The sequence below is a fragment of the Apodemus sylvaticus genome, chromosome 2, assembly GCF_947179515.1.
Source record: "Apodemus sylvaticus chromosome 2, mApoSyl1.1, whole genome shotgun sequence".
NCBI classification, from domain to species: Eukaryota; Metazoa; Chordata; class Mammalia; order Rodentia; family Muridae; genus Apodemus; species Apodemus sylvaticus.
Genome location: NC_067473.1, coordinates 148,417,790 through 148,432,633, shown reverse-complemented (window position 1 = coordinate 148,432,633; position 14,844 = coordinate 148,417,790). Strand labels below are relative to the sequence as shown.

General features: G+C 39.1%; 1 pseudogene; it reads right to left on the bottom strand.

Moving 5' to 3' along the window:
- Window positions 1-2,997: 2,997 nt before the first annotated feature.
- Window positions 2,998-3,051, bottom strand: LOC127679502 (uncharacterized; annotated as a pseudogene).
- Between the last annotated feature and the right edge of the window lie 11,793 nt (window positions 3,052-14,844).

Here is a 14,844-nt window from a genome sequence, read left to right as displayed (position 1 = left end):
CTTATCCTGAGGTCAAAAGGCAGGTTCACTGATATAGTTTAAGGAATACCTAATAACTACCTCTCTGCTCTAATTACTCAGTGTATAGGCAAGGTGATTAAAGCAAAATTTTATGATTTCCCAAAGGTGTGTGAGTTTCACAAAAAAACATTTTCAAGTCAAACTAAGTAAATAACTCGCTCCCATGGGATTAATTACCTCCTAAGTTATCACACCGTAATGACTAGGAGGTAAAACATCATATAATGGGATTTTGGGAAGCCCCAGAGAAGGCCATTGCCTCCCTAAAATATTCTATCTCAATCACTGTTAACTGTTCCATGGTTTTCAGAAACAGTTGGCATGAGACAACAAAAATAACTTGGCTTCTTCCTCTCCTCTGTCTTCATGCTTTCAAATCCACACTCCCTGTAAGCACCCCAACTTGAATAAGCATTCATTTATGTATATCACTTGTGCTGCTGATTTGTTTATGCCCTGTTCCCCAACATAAGGGTTTTATCGATTCTTCAGCCTCAATTCCCTCAGGGCTAATTTTCTTGAAAAGTTGATTTATACAAGAGGATTGCAATGAGTACCAAGGGAATACAAAGTTGGGCACTCTATGGCCAATAGCTGTTTCTCACTTAGGAGATGGTTTTAAATGCTATATGGCTGGTAGCTATTTCTCATTTAGGAAATGGTTTTAAATTGGCTTTCTTGGGGCCCATGTATAGACAAATTCTTGAGCTTTAGCCAAGCAACCAGTGATTTCACAAACCCTATAGGTAATATTGATGCCCCAAATTTAGAGGTCCTAGAGATAGGAAGTTACTAATTGGCTAGAAGTGGTATAATGAACAAAAAGTATATGTTGTTAGTATCTATTAAATTATTGTTTTCCATTCTGTTTGGAAAACAACTTATCATTGCACCAAGTTGCAGGCAGATTAGATAAGCAAAACATACATGCTGGGTGTGATGGGTGGGCAGTGATGAAATCCTCCACTTCCTTCTCTGCCTTCTAGCAGTGTGAATATGTTATCTGCTGACAGCATTACAAATAAAATTTTCCTAGTAAAATTCACTTTTCTATTTAAGTAGTGCTAAAAGCACTTCAAAAGTGCATCATTTTGCAAAACATATATTATTTCAACTCCCCTTCTCATTAGCCCTTAGAAAATGTTAGGCAATATATGTTGATCTGTCTTAGTCAAGGTTTCTATTCCTGTACAAACATCATGAACAAGAAGCAAGTCAGGGAGGAAAGGGTTTATTGAGCCTACACTTCCACGTTGCAGTTCATCATCAAAGGAAGTCAGGACTGGAACTTAAGCAGGTCAGGAAGCAGGAGCTGATGCAGAGGCCATGGAGGGATGTTTCTTACTGGCTTGATCCCCCTGGCTTGCTCAGCTAGCTTTCTTATAGAACCCAAGACTACCAGTCCAGGGATGGCACCACCCACTATGGGTCCTCCCCCTTGATCACTAATTGAGAAAATGTCCTACAGCTGGATCTCATGGAGACATTTCCTCAACTGAAGCTCCTTTCTCTGTGATAACTCCAGCCTATATCAAGTTGACAAACAAAACCAGCCAGTATAATCCCCTACTCCACTTCCTCTCTCATCCTTCCCCCTTCTTTACTCCAAGTACAATGTGTGCTATCCATTTGGTATGGATCCATGGACTTCCACTAGAACCTGGTGAACCTAACATTCATTAACTCTTGGTCATAATATTAACACTGCCCAGTGTAGTAGTTTGAATGTAAAGAGACCTAGTTGACTCATATTTTAGTACTTGGTCCCCAGTTGGAGTTATACATTGGAAGGATCTGGAGGTATTGCCTTGTTAGAGGAAATGTAGGGGACTGGCTTGAGGCTTCAGCTGGTTCCTGCCATTCCCAGTACACTCTGCTTCCTGTTTGTAGCTCTGGATGTGAGCTCTCAGCTGCTATTCTAGCACCATGACTGCTTGCGATGATGGTCATAAGCTCCTATTCCTATGGAACCATGAGTCCCAAATAAACCCTTTCTTTTATAAGTTGCCATGTCATGATGTTTTAGCACAGCATTAGAAGAGTAACTGATGTGGCAGGTCTTGTTCAGAAAGTTCTTTCGTGTGCCAGTGAGTTCCTATGGCAAGCATATTCACTGCTTTCTCCACCAGCGTATTCAGGGTTTCATGCCTCATGTTGTGGTTCTTGATCCATGTAGGGTTGACTTCTGTGTAGAGTGTTAGATGTGGGTCTATTTTCATTTTTCTACATATGGCTACCCAATTTAGCCAGTACCATTTCTTAAAGATGCTGTCTTTTCTCCAGGATATGTTGGAGAAATATGGATTCTTTTTGGTCAAGAATCAAATGTATATAGGTATGTTGAGTTATATTCTGGTTTCCCATTCTAATCCATTGATTAATATTCTTTTATTATAATAACATGCTGTTTTTATTGCTATAACTCTAACTCTAGTACATCCTGACATCTTGGATGGTGATTTCTACAGCACTTCTTCTACTATTCAGGGTTCTTTAACTAGCCTTGGGCTTTTGTGTTTCCATATGAAGTTAAAAACATTTTTTCCAATTTCTGTGAACTGTGTGGGAATTTTCATTGGGATTGCACTGAATCTGCAGACAGTTTATGGTAAGGTGGCCATTTTCACAATAGTAATCCTCCTGATCCATGAACATGGGAGGTCTTTCCAGATTTTGATGTCCTCTTTAATTTCTTCCTTTGACGACTTGAAGTTTTTATTGTATAAGCCTTTTATTATACAAGTCTTTCACTTGGTTAGAGTTATTGAAACCTAATTTTTAAGGTTGCTAAGGACCAGCCTCAGCTTGGAGAGGGAGTCCTGAGAAAGGGATGTTTGGGAGCAGCAAAAGAAATGATTCAAAGTCAATGATGGGGTGCAAGTTGACAGCTCTGTAGTCTCCTCAAGACAGCCTTCTGCTCAAGTCAACTCTCTGCTCAAGATAGCTCTCTGCTTAAGATCGATATATAGATAGCTCTTGGGTTTTCTGACCAAAGTCTGAAAACCTGCTAGAAAAATTCTAAAAGCTCTCTGGATAAGCATGGGTTTTCTAACCAAAGTCTGAAAATCTGCCAGAACAATTCCAAAAGAGCTATGTTAGCTTTCCATGCAGTTCTATCAAGGTAGTTCTCTCTTGCAAAGCAAAGGTCAGTCTTTTATTCATATATCATTTTAATCATTTACCCCGTTCCTTTTTTATTATCCCACAAAAGAGCATTTTAGTCCCAAGATTCTCAGAAAAAGACAGTAAGTACATTTTTTAACATAACAAATAAATTCAGAGATCTGCCTACTTTTGTAAGCACAAACAAAAGGCTTAGCTGGATGGGATCTTGCCACTCTCTTTATCTCCTTAATACCTTTCTGACAAGCTGAGTCACTAGTGCAGCTGCCTCTGTTCTTTCAGGTCTGTGAAGCCCTTCACATAAATTATATTGCATCCTCATATTTTTCATAATTGAGAAATCCTGTAAAGGACAGCCCTTTCACTGATTTATGTATTCATGACCTCATGTTTCCAGAGTTCTTTCTCACAGCCTTAATGGCTATCCTGAAGGTCTCAGATTACAGAGACACATTCACACTTCCCAGAATTGTGCTCTTTCTAGATAATCATGGACTCATTAACCATCGTAAGGAGAACATGTTCTGAATGAGGAACATGAAGTAAACTTTTTTATAATAATAATAATTATTATTATTACATATTCTTTATTTAAATTTCAAATGATATCCCCTTTCCTGGTTCCCCTCTCCTGAAAATCCCATAAGCTATCTCCCTTCCCCTCATAAGGGAAATTGGTCTGAAATTATCTTTCTTTGTTGGATCTTTGTGTGGTTTTGGTATCAGCATAATTGTGGCTTCAAAGAACGAGTTGGGGAGTGTTCCCTCTGTTTCCATTTTGAGGAATAGTTTGAAGAGTATTGGTGTTAGATCTTCTTTGAAAGTCTGATAGAATTCTGCACTAAAACCATCTGGTTCTAGTCTATTTTTGGTTGGGAGACTTTCAATGACTACTTCTGTTTCTTTAGGGGTTATGGGACCGTTTAGATGATCTATCTGATCCTAATTTAACTTTAGTATTTGGTGTCTGTCTAGGAAATTGTCCATTTCATCCAGATTTTCCAGTTGTGTTGAGTATAGTCTTTTGTAGTAGGATCTGATGATTTTTTGAATTTCCTAAGTTTCTGTTGTTATATCTCCTATTTCATTTCTGATTTTGTTAATTTGGATACTGTCTCTGTGCCCTCTGGTTAGTCTGGATAAGGATTTATCTGTCTTATTGATTTTCTCAAAGAAACAGCCCCTGGTTTTGCTGATTCTTTGTATAGTTCTTTTTGTTTCAACTTGGTTGATTTTAGCCCTGAGTTTGATGATTTCCTGCCTTCTACTCCTCTTGGGCGTTTTCGCTTCTTTCTGTTCTAGAGCTTTCAGGTGTACTGTTAAGCTGCTAGTGTATGCTCTCTTCACCTTCTTTCTGGAGGCACTTAGAGCTATGACTTTTCCTCTTAGCACTGCTTTCATTGTGTCCCATAAATTTGGGTATGTTGTGCTTTCATTTTCATTAAATTCTTTAAAGTCTTTGATTTCTTTCCTTATTTCTTCCTTGACCGAGGTATCATTGAGTAGAGCATTGTTCAGCTTCCATGTGTATGTGGGCTTTCTGTTGTTTTTGTTGCTATTGAAGACCACCCTTACTCCATAGTGATCTGATAGGAGGCATGGGATTAGTTTGATCTTCTTATATCTGTTGAGGTCTGTTTTGTAATGAATTATATGGTCAGTTTTGGAGAAGGCACTGTGAGGTGCTGAGAAGAAGGTATATTCCTTTGATTTAGGATGAAATGTTCTATAGATATCTGTTAAATCCATTTGGTCCAAAACTTCTGTTAGTTTCACTGTGTCTTTTAGTTTGTGTTTCCGTGATCTGTTCATTGAGGAGAGTGGGATGTTGAAGTCACCCACAATTATTTTGTGAGGTGTAATGTGTGCTTTAAGTTTTATGAATGAGGGTACCCTTGCATTTGGAGCATAGATGTTCAGAATTGAGAGTTATTCTTGGTAGATTTTTCCTTTCATGAATATGAAGTGTCCTTCTGTGTCTTTTTGATGACTTTTGGTTGAAAGTCAATTTTATCCGATATTAGAATGGCTATTCTAGCTTGTTTCCTGGAACCATTTGCTTGGAAAATTGTTTTCCAACCTTTTACTCTGAGGTAGTGTTTGTCTTTGACACTGAGCTGCATTTCCTGTATGCAGCAAAATGCTGGGTCCTGTTTATGTATCAAGTCTGTTAGTCTATGCCTTTTTATTGGGGAATTGAGTCTATTGATGTTAAGAGATATTAAGGAATAGTGATTGTTGCTTCCTGTTATTTTTGATGTAATTTTTATGTTTGTGTGGTTATCTTCTTTTGGGTTTGTTGAAAGAAGATTAATTTCTTGCTTTTTCTAGTGTGTAGTTTCCCTCCTTTTGTTGGTGTTTTCCATTCATTATCCTTTGAAGGGCTGGATTTGTGGAAAGAAAGGGAAACACAAAGTTAGAAGCCCTTGCAAGGGTCAGGAGCTTTTTGCAGTTTGAATTTTCTTTGACTGTTGTATCAATGCTTTCTATAATATCTTCTGCATCTGAGATTCTCTCTTCTATCTTTTGTATTCTGTTGTTGATGCTTGCATCCCTGACTCCTGACTTCTTTCTTAGGTTTTCTATGTCCAGAGTTCTTTCCTTTCGTGATTTCTTTATTGTTCCTATCTCTATTTTTACATCCTGGATTGTTTTGTTTAATTCCTTGTGCTTTCCTATAATTATTTAAGGGATTCTGCCTGTTTACCTGTGTTCTCCTGTATTTCTTTAAGGGAATTATTTTTGTCCTTCTTGAAGCCCTCTATCAGCTTTATGAGCTGTGATTTTAAATCCAAATCTTGCTTTTCCGGTGTGTTAGGGTATCCAGGACTTGCTGTTGTGGGAGAATTGGGTTGTGATGATGGCAAGCTGCCTTGATGTCTGATAGTAACATTCCTACATTTGCCTTTTGCCATCTGGTTATCTCTGGCGTTAGTTGGTCCTGCTGTCTCTGACTGGTGCTTATCCCTCATGTGTGCCTGCAAACCTGTTTCAGCAACCCTGGGTGACTGGCCCTCCCCTGGCACAGACTGATGTGGCACTGTCCAGCTTCTGAGTGCAGGTGGGGTCCTGGCATACCCTGTCTCAACTGTTCTGACACTTGGGTGTTCCCTGTGTTTCTGGATGTACCTGCCCTCTCAGGCACAGGAGCAAAGATGGCAGCCTCACCTCTAAATGCAGGAATCCCTCTAAATGCGGGACTCCCTGCAGAGTAGATTTCCCCTGGCAGGATAGGTGCACAGATGGCTGTGCCACTACCCAGATCCTGTGTGCAGGTGGGGCCCTTGTAGACCATGTCCCAGCTGCTCTGTTGCTCAGGTGTTCCCTGTGTTCCTGGCTGTAACAGCCCACTCAGTTGCAAGAGTGAAGATGGCAGCCTCATCCCTATTATTATTGTTGTTGTTGTTATATTACATTATTATACAAACAAGCGTTATGCCTAGCAACTGTTAACACTTGTGGAGACCCATGCCCTGCTGACTCTGCTCCATGGGCAAGAATGTCATTTCTTCCAAGGCCATGCAGGGCTTGAGAGAGGGTATTAAGAAAGGTATTGTTTCCCTTCTTTATTTCTCAGTATGTTTATCATTTCTATATAAGAAGGCTACAGATTTTTGTGTGTTGATTTTATGTCCTGCTACTTTGCTAAAGGTCTTTGCCAGCTATAAAAGTTTTCTGGTGGAGTCACTTATGTATAAAACTATAATTTCTGTGATGAGGGTTCTTTAATATCTTCCTTTCATATATATATATATATATATATATGTGTGTGTGTGTGTGTGTGTGTGTGTGTGTGTATGTGTGTGTGTGTATATATATATGTATATATATATATATATATATATATATCCTTCATTTCCTTTACTTATCTGATTCTCTAGCTAATATTTAAAACAGTGGAATAAACAGCGATCAAAAGAGTATACACCCTTGTTTTGTTCTTGATTTCAGTGGAAATACATTGCATTTCTCTACACTTAGAATATTATTATGAATTCCTTTTATTATGTTGTGCTGTCTCTCATATTCACAGTGTCTCTAGGGATGCTGGATGAGGGGATGTTGGATTTTTGTCAAAGGCCTATTTTGTATCTAATGTGATAATTAAGTGGTTTTGGTGTTTTAATTTGTTTATGCTGCAGATTATATTTATTAATTTACATGTGTTGAATCAACCATGTATTTCTGAGATGAAGCTAACTTGATGATTGTGGCCAATATTATGATGTGTTTTTAAATTCAGTTTACAAGTATTTTATTGAGAATTTTTGGGTAAATTGGGTAACAGTTTGAAAATCTTATTGATTTTTTTAAAACAACTATTCATTTCAGTGATTCTTTGTATTGTTTTTTATTTGTGTTTGTTTCTAGTTTGTTAATTCCAGCCCAAGTTTGATTATTTTTCCTCATTGACTCTTTTTGTGTGTTTCCTTCTTCTTGTTTTTCTAAAGACTTCAAGCATGACATTAACCTGATAATTTGAAACCTCTCAAAGTTTTAATGTAGGCATTTAGAGCTATGAACTTTCTGTGAGGATTTCATTGTTTTCTTTTCTTAGCCTTTTGTTATTGAATATTTTCCTTATCTACATTTCAAATGCTATCCCCTTTCCCAGTCCCCCCTCCCAAAACCTTCTATCCCATCCCCTGCTTCTATGAGGGTGTTCCCCTACATACCTACCCACTCCTGCCTCCCCACTCTGGCATTCCCCCTACACTGAGGCATTGAGCCTTCTCAGGACCAAGGTCCTCTCCTCCCATTGATGCCCAACAAGGCCATCCTCTGGTACATATGCAGCTGGAGCAATAGGTACTCTTTAGATGGAGTTTTAGTCCCTAGGAGCTCTGGGGAAGGAGGTGTCTGGTTGGTTGATATTGTTGTTCTTCCTATGGGGTTCCAAACCCTTTCAGTTCCTTCAGTCCTTTCTCTAACTCCTCCATTGGGGGCCCTGTGCTCAGTCCAATGGTTAGCTACAAGTGTCCACATCTGTATTTGTCAGGCTCAGGCAGAGCCTCTCAGGAGACAGCTATATCAGGCTTCTGTCAGCAAGCACTTCTTGGTATCCACAATAGTGTCTGGGTTTGGTGACTGTATATGGGATGGAACCCCAGGTGGGGCAGTCTCTGGATGGCCTTTCCTTCAGTCTTTGCTCCATACTTTGCCTCTGTATTTCCTCCTATGAGAATTTATTCTCCCTTCTAAGAAGGACAGAAGGATCTACACTTTGGTCTTCCTTCTTCAACAAATAGGACCTCATAAAATTGAAAAGTTTCTGTAAGGCAAAGAATACTGTCAATAGCACAAAATGGCAACCAACAGATTGGGAAAAAGATCTTTACAACCCTACATCCAATGGAGGGCTAATATCCAAAATATACAAAGAACTCAAGAAGTTAGACTCCAGAGAACCAAATAGCCCTATTAAAATGGGGTACAGAGCTAAACAAAGAATTTTCACCTGAAGAACTTCAAATGGTTGAGAAGCACCCTAAAAATGTTCAACATCATTAGTCATTAGGGAATGCAAATCAAAACAACCCTGAGATTTCACCTTACACCAGTCAGAATGGCTAAGGTGAAAAACTCAGGAGACAGCAGGTGTTGGCGAGGATGTGGAGAAAAAGGAACACTCCTCCACCGCTGGTGGGAATGCAAGTTGGTACAACTACTCTAGAAATCAGTCTGGTGGATCCTCAGAAAACTGGGCATAACACTTCCGGAGGACCCTGCAATACCACTCCTGGGCATATACCCAGAAGATTCACCGGCATGTAATAAGGACACATGCTCCACTATGTTCATAGCAGCCCTATTTATAATTGCCAGAAGCTGGAAAGAACCCAGATGCCCCTCAATGGAGGAATGGATACAGAAAATGTGGTATATTTACACAATGGAATACTACAGCAATTAAAAACAATGAATTCATGAAATACTTAGGCAAATGGTTGGATCTGGAAAATATCATCCTAAGTGAGATAGCCCAATCACAAAAGAACACACATAGAATACAGTCACTGATAAGTTGATATTAGCTCAGAAACTCTGAATACCCAAGACACAATTCACATATCAAATGACTCCAAAGAGGAAGGAAGGAGAGGTCCCTGGTCCTGAAAAGGCTTGTTCCAGCATTGTAGGGGAGTACCAGGACAGAGAAGTAGAAGGGGGTTGATAGGAGAATGGGTGGAGGGAAGAGGGCTTAGGGAACTTATGGGGAGGGGGGAACCAGCAAAGGGAAAATCATTTGGAATGTAAACAAAGAATATAGAAAAATAAAAAAAGAGAAATGTTCAACATCCATAGTCATCAGGGAAATGCAAATCAAGCAACCCTAAGAGTCCACCTCACACCAGTCAGAATGCATAAGATTAGAAACTCAGATGACAGCAACTGCTGAAGAGGGTGTGGAGGTCTTTCCATCTTCTGAGATCTTTGATTTCTTTCTTCAGAAACTTGAAGTTACCTTTTGTAAGTCTTGAGCCTGAAATCACATCTGCTGTCTGTTTATGCATGTGATACATAGTTTTATTATGTCCAGCACATATTGTTACGCTGCAGATGTTCACAATGTCTGGATCTTACAATGTTTCTGCCCCTTTTCTGCATTATCCATGAGACTTGAGGTAGCAGGTATCCCATGTACAGCTGAGTATTCTAAACTCTTATTCTCTTTAAGTTGACCACCATGGCTCACCATCTACTTACTACTAAAGGATTTTCTGATAAGGATTAAAGGTCAGGTTGGGTTGGGGGTGGGGACATCCACATGAAGACAGGGTGGGGAGGAGGTATGGGATGTGGAACAGTGGAGAGTGGACAGGGGTGGGGGGAATAAAACATAGAGTATAAAAATAAATTAACTTAAAAAAGAGAGCAGTAATATACAGGTATATAGGTAGAATTTAGGGGACCACTTATTACTAAGTCCATTTGCAGAAAACTGATTTTGGTTCTCCCCTAGGGCCTATGATGATAATGTGTAATAGAACCACTTTAAGCTTATACTTGACTAGCTTAAATAAATGAGAGTTAGATTATGGATGTTTTATTTGGCTTTGACAATTACTGGGAGTAACCCTTAATCCACTCTTCTAACTGCTGACCTTGCTACCTCCCCATCAGTGTACCCTAAATACATGGTGTTTCTCTTGACTTTGTGCTCATGGTCCATCGCTCCTCATGGCAACTTCCTCCTCTCTTCTTGTTCTTCCTCCTTCTCCACCTGGTCTCTTCTCTCCTCTCCCCCTCCTCCATCCCCTCCCCTTCTCTCCCCTATTCCCCCTCTTCCCCAAACAGGGTAACTCAAAACCCACCTACCTCTAATCCCTTTAGTAATTGGCTCTAGCCAATTTTATTTAACCAATAGTTTTAAATCAAGGAATACAGTTTGCACAACAACAGCTTGTAAACCTGAGAAGTCACTTGTAGACCTTCCCTCTGGGTACAGAATTTAGCATTATAATACATAGCAATAGACCAAACCTTAACAATCTCTCCTTTCTGTTGTCTAAATAAAAAGGCTCTTTCTTTTATAATAATAAACAATGTACCCTAGAAACAATTATAAAATTATTATGAAAATTATTGGGTAAGAGTTATATTCAAAAAGTCTAGTCTGCTCATCTTTGGCAACTCAGAAAAAAGTATATTATCTTTCTTATCCTGCTTAGTTCAGAGTTCTGCATTTAAATCAATTTCTATCCTAACTTGTATTACTATCCTAAAATACCTTCCTAGACCTAGAACATCTCCTTAAATTCCAAACAACTTAAGCTCATAGTAAGACTATGACTATCTAGACTTCAACCCTATCAGAGACCTGAGAAAGAAATAACTATTACCTGATTATGCAGGAAGCACAAGATGCAACTTCCAAAAATTATAAAAATGACAGAGTCAGCTGACCACCTGGACAGTCTCCAATTTCTTTACAATATTGGAGCATCTATCTTCAGCCTCCTGGCCTAGAATATCTAACAGACCTTTTGTGAAGCAATACTTACCCTGTCTTGGCAGAGCTTGGCAGTTGAAATCCTTGCATGTTTGTCTTTTCTGGACAGCATTTTGTCTGCAGATAAGGTTAGAGGATTTTCTTTTCCCAGTGGCTAGCTTGACACAGTTGAAGAAATTCCATACAGAGGTCTTTGGATGCTCATCATTCTAGGTTGACTGGGATGCTGCCAGGAGCTCACATGTCTCAATGTCCAAAAAGACCTTAAATTTATAAAAACATCTTAATTGCCATATTCTTTGAGTCTCTGAGATGAAGACCGTCTGTCTTAGTCAGGATTTCCATTTCTGCATAAATATCATGACTAAGAAGCAAGTTAAGAAGGAAAGGATTTATTCAGCTTATACTTTAACACTGTTGTTAATCACCAAAGTAAGTCAGGACTGGAGCTCAAGCAGATCAGGAAGCAGGAGCTGATGCAGAGGCCATGGAGGTATGTTTCTTACTGACTTGTTTCCCTGGTTTGCTCAGCCTACTCTCTTATAGAACCCAAGAATACCAGCCTAGAGGTGTTACCACCCACAAGCCCCACCCCTTGATAACTAATTGAGAAAATGCCCCACAGCTGGATCTCATGGAGGCACTTCCCCAACTGAAGCTCCTTTCTCTGTGATAACTCCAGCCTGTGTCAAGTTGACACACAAAACCAGCCAGTACACCAGGTATCTATTATAGCATATCTGAACAAGCAAATATTGCCTATTTTCTATCTATTATCTGTACAACTCAGGATGTATATTTTTGTGATAATCAAGACTAGTATCATAAGCTAGTAGGGGATAAACTTAGAGTGTTTCTACTACATTTTGGCACACCTTACATGAGGCATAAAACCAAAATATCTGAGAGAAGTTACCAGGTAGAGAGGCACAGCACCAACACTCCCCCAAAACATGACTTTCAAGCTACTGAGGCTTGGGACCAGCTGGACTACAGTTGCAGGGAATGCTTTGCACTTATTTGACCACTGAGAGAAACAGAGGCTGTGGTTCTCCCAAGAGCTGCATGCTGTTCTGGAAAGTCAGCACTCTGCTTGGTGGTAAAAAACAAGGCTTATTCTGAGGACCATGTAGAAGAACAGCAGCCTAGTCTGAGTTCAGTGAGTTTCCAGCCCTCTGTCCGGTGAGAGGCGCTGGCACAAACAAGCATGGCAGGGCACCTGGGCCAGAGACTACTGGTGGATGTCCAAGCCTGAAGGCCTGAAGTCACACAGAAGCAGAGCAAGTTGGAGAGGCTTGGCCAGGGCTGACTAAAGGAGCTCTGAGCTAACTGAACAGCTGGAATGGGACTAACACAGAACAAGGTACAAACTCAAAAATCCCAAGAATCTAGACTGATAAGGTATTATATTTAAAGAAGAATGAAAGAGAAGGGAAGCTAAATATAAAAAAATATACTGAGAAATATTTAATTTAAATAAGAAAATAAAGTCATTAGAGAGAAAATTGAAATTAATAAGGAAACAATTTTATATTTGGCACAGAGGGAAGGAAGCCCAATGACACACTGCATCTGGATTCAATACGATCTTGCTTTGTTTATCAGCATACAGATGGGTTTTGTTTTTCAATGATTACAGTTTTGTATGTCCTCTTTAGTAGAAATCAGAATAAGACAGTCTTGGAGAAGGAAGAGACTGAGAAATTAGAAACTAGATTAGAGTCCATAAAACAGAAGTTCAAAGAATCTTTAAATCAACATCAGAAATGCTCAAAGGAATCCAATCTGGAACTTATAAAAACATCAAAAAACATAGTTCCAGACAAGAAGGTTCCAGGAGGACTTGAGAAATTAGAATGGCAGCCCATAAAGATACAATAGATTGAATTAAAAATCCAGATTCTACTTACTGATGCTAAGCTAAAGCAATGCCACACAATGGATTGTGTGTTTGTTTTATAGAGTTTGGAGAATTGAGATACACACATGTGTTGATTCATCATACAATTGATACATGCTCAGAGTCCCAATGGACTTCTGCCTTGAGTTCTAAGGGGAATGATTCTGAGGTTACACATTTATTAGAGATGATGGCTAACTCAGAGATACTTTACAGAGTAAAACTGACTATGCTCAGACATATATATCCATTAAAATGCAACAATTTTATGGACATCATGGCATCAACCCCATACCATGTCTAGCGAACAGTACAACAGGTCAAGCCATCATTATACATATGTAACTACTGGCACTTTGAAGGAAATGCTCATAGAATTCACAGAAGAGGAATATGTTATCTCTCAAAGACAGTTTAAAATGTGCTTTGCTGACTTTAAAATTTTAAAAGTCAATGAGATTAATAGCACAACTGCTAAGATATACTGGATTTTAGAAAGGACTGCTGAATTCGATCAGCCTATAGAAGTCTTAATTTCAAAGGGGAAGAAAGGAGATTCATTATGTTGGAGAGGAAGATATCTTCTATCCAAATTCTTGAAAATAACATTTGACCAGGGAAGACCCCTTGAAGATCTTGGCTGCAGACAAAAGAGGGAGATTGTAAAGATCAACAAGACAGGTAATACGTGTGTGGATCTTGCTACTTGAGAACAACTGTGAGACTGGTTGAGACATAAAAAAGTCTGCATACTGATTTGTGTGAGGTAGAATCTCAGGATCATTTTGATTTGCATTTCCCTGACGACTAAGAATGTTGAACATTTCTTTTAATACTTCTTAACTATTCCAGATTCTTCTGTTGAGAATTCTCTGTTTAGCTCTGTTCTCCACTTTTTAATAGGGGCATTTGGTTCTCTGGAATCTAACTTCTTGAGTTCTTTGTATATTTTGGATATTAGCCCTCGATCAGATGTAGGGTTAATAAAGATCTTTTCCCTATCTGTGGGCTGCCATTTTGTTCTATTTCATAGTGTCCTTTGCCTTACAGAAGCTTTTCAATTTTATAAGGTCCCATTTGTAGATTGTTGATCTTAAAGCATAAGCTATTTGGTGTTCTGTTCAGGAAATTTTCCCCTGTGCCTAAGTATTTGAGCCTCTTTCCCATTTTCTCTTCTATTATTTTCAGTGTATCTGGTTTTATGTGGAGGCCCTTGATCCACTTGGACTTGAGATTTGCACGAGGAGAAAAGAATGGATCAATTTGAATTTTTCTATCTGCCACCAGTTGAACCAGCACCATTTTTTGAAAATGCTGTCTTTTTTCCATTGGATGGTTTTAGTTCCTTTGTCAAAGATCAAGTTACCATAGGTGTGTCTGCACACCAATCAGAATAACTAAGATCAAAAGTGCAGGCGACAAAAGATGTTGGTGAAGATGTGGAGAAAGAGAAGTAGTCCTCCATTGCTGGTGGGACTGCAGACTGGTAAAGCCACTTTGGAAATCAATCTGGTGGTTCCTGAGAAAATTGGAAATTGTTTTACCTGAAAATCCAGCTATACCAATACTGGGCATATACCCAAAAAATGTTCCAACATAGAAAAAGCACCAAGCTCCACTATGTTCATAGAAGCCTTATTTATAATAACCAGAAGCTGGAAACAACCCAGATATTCCTCAACAGAAGAATGGATACAGAAAATGTGGTTCATTTACACAATGGAGTGCTACTCAGTGATTAAAAACAATAACTTCATGAAATTAGCAGACAAATGGATGGAACTAGAAAATATCATCCTGAGTGAGGTAATCCAGACACAAAAGAACACACATGGTATGTACTCAC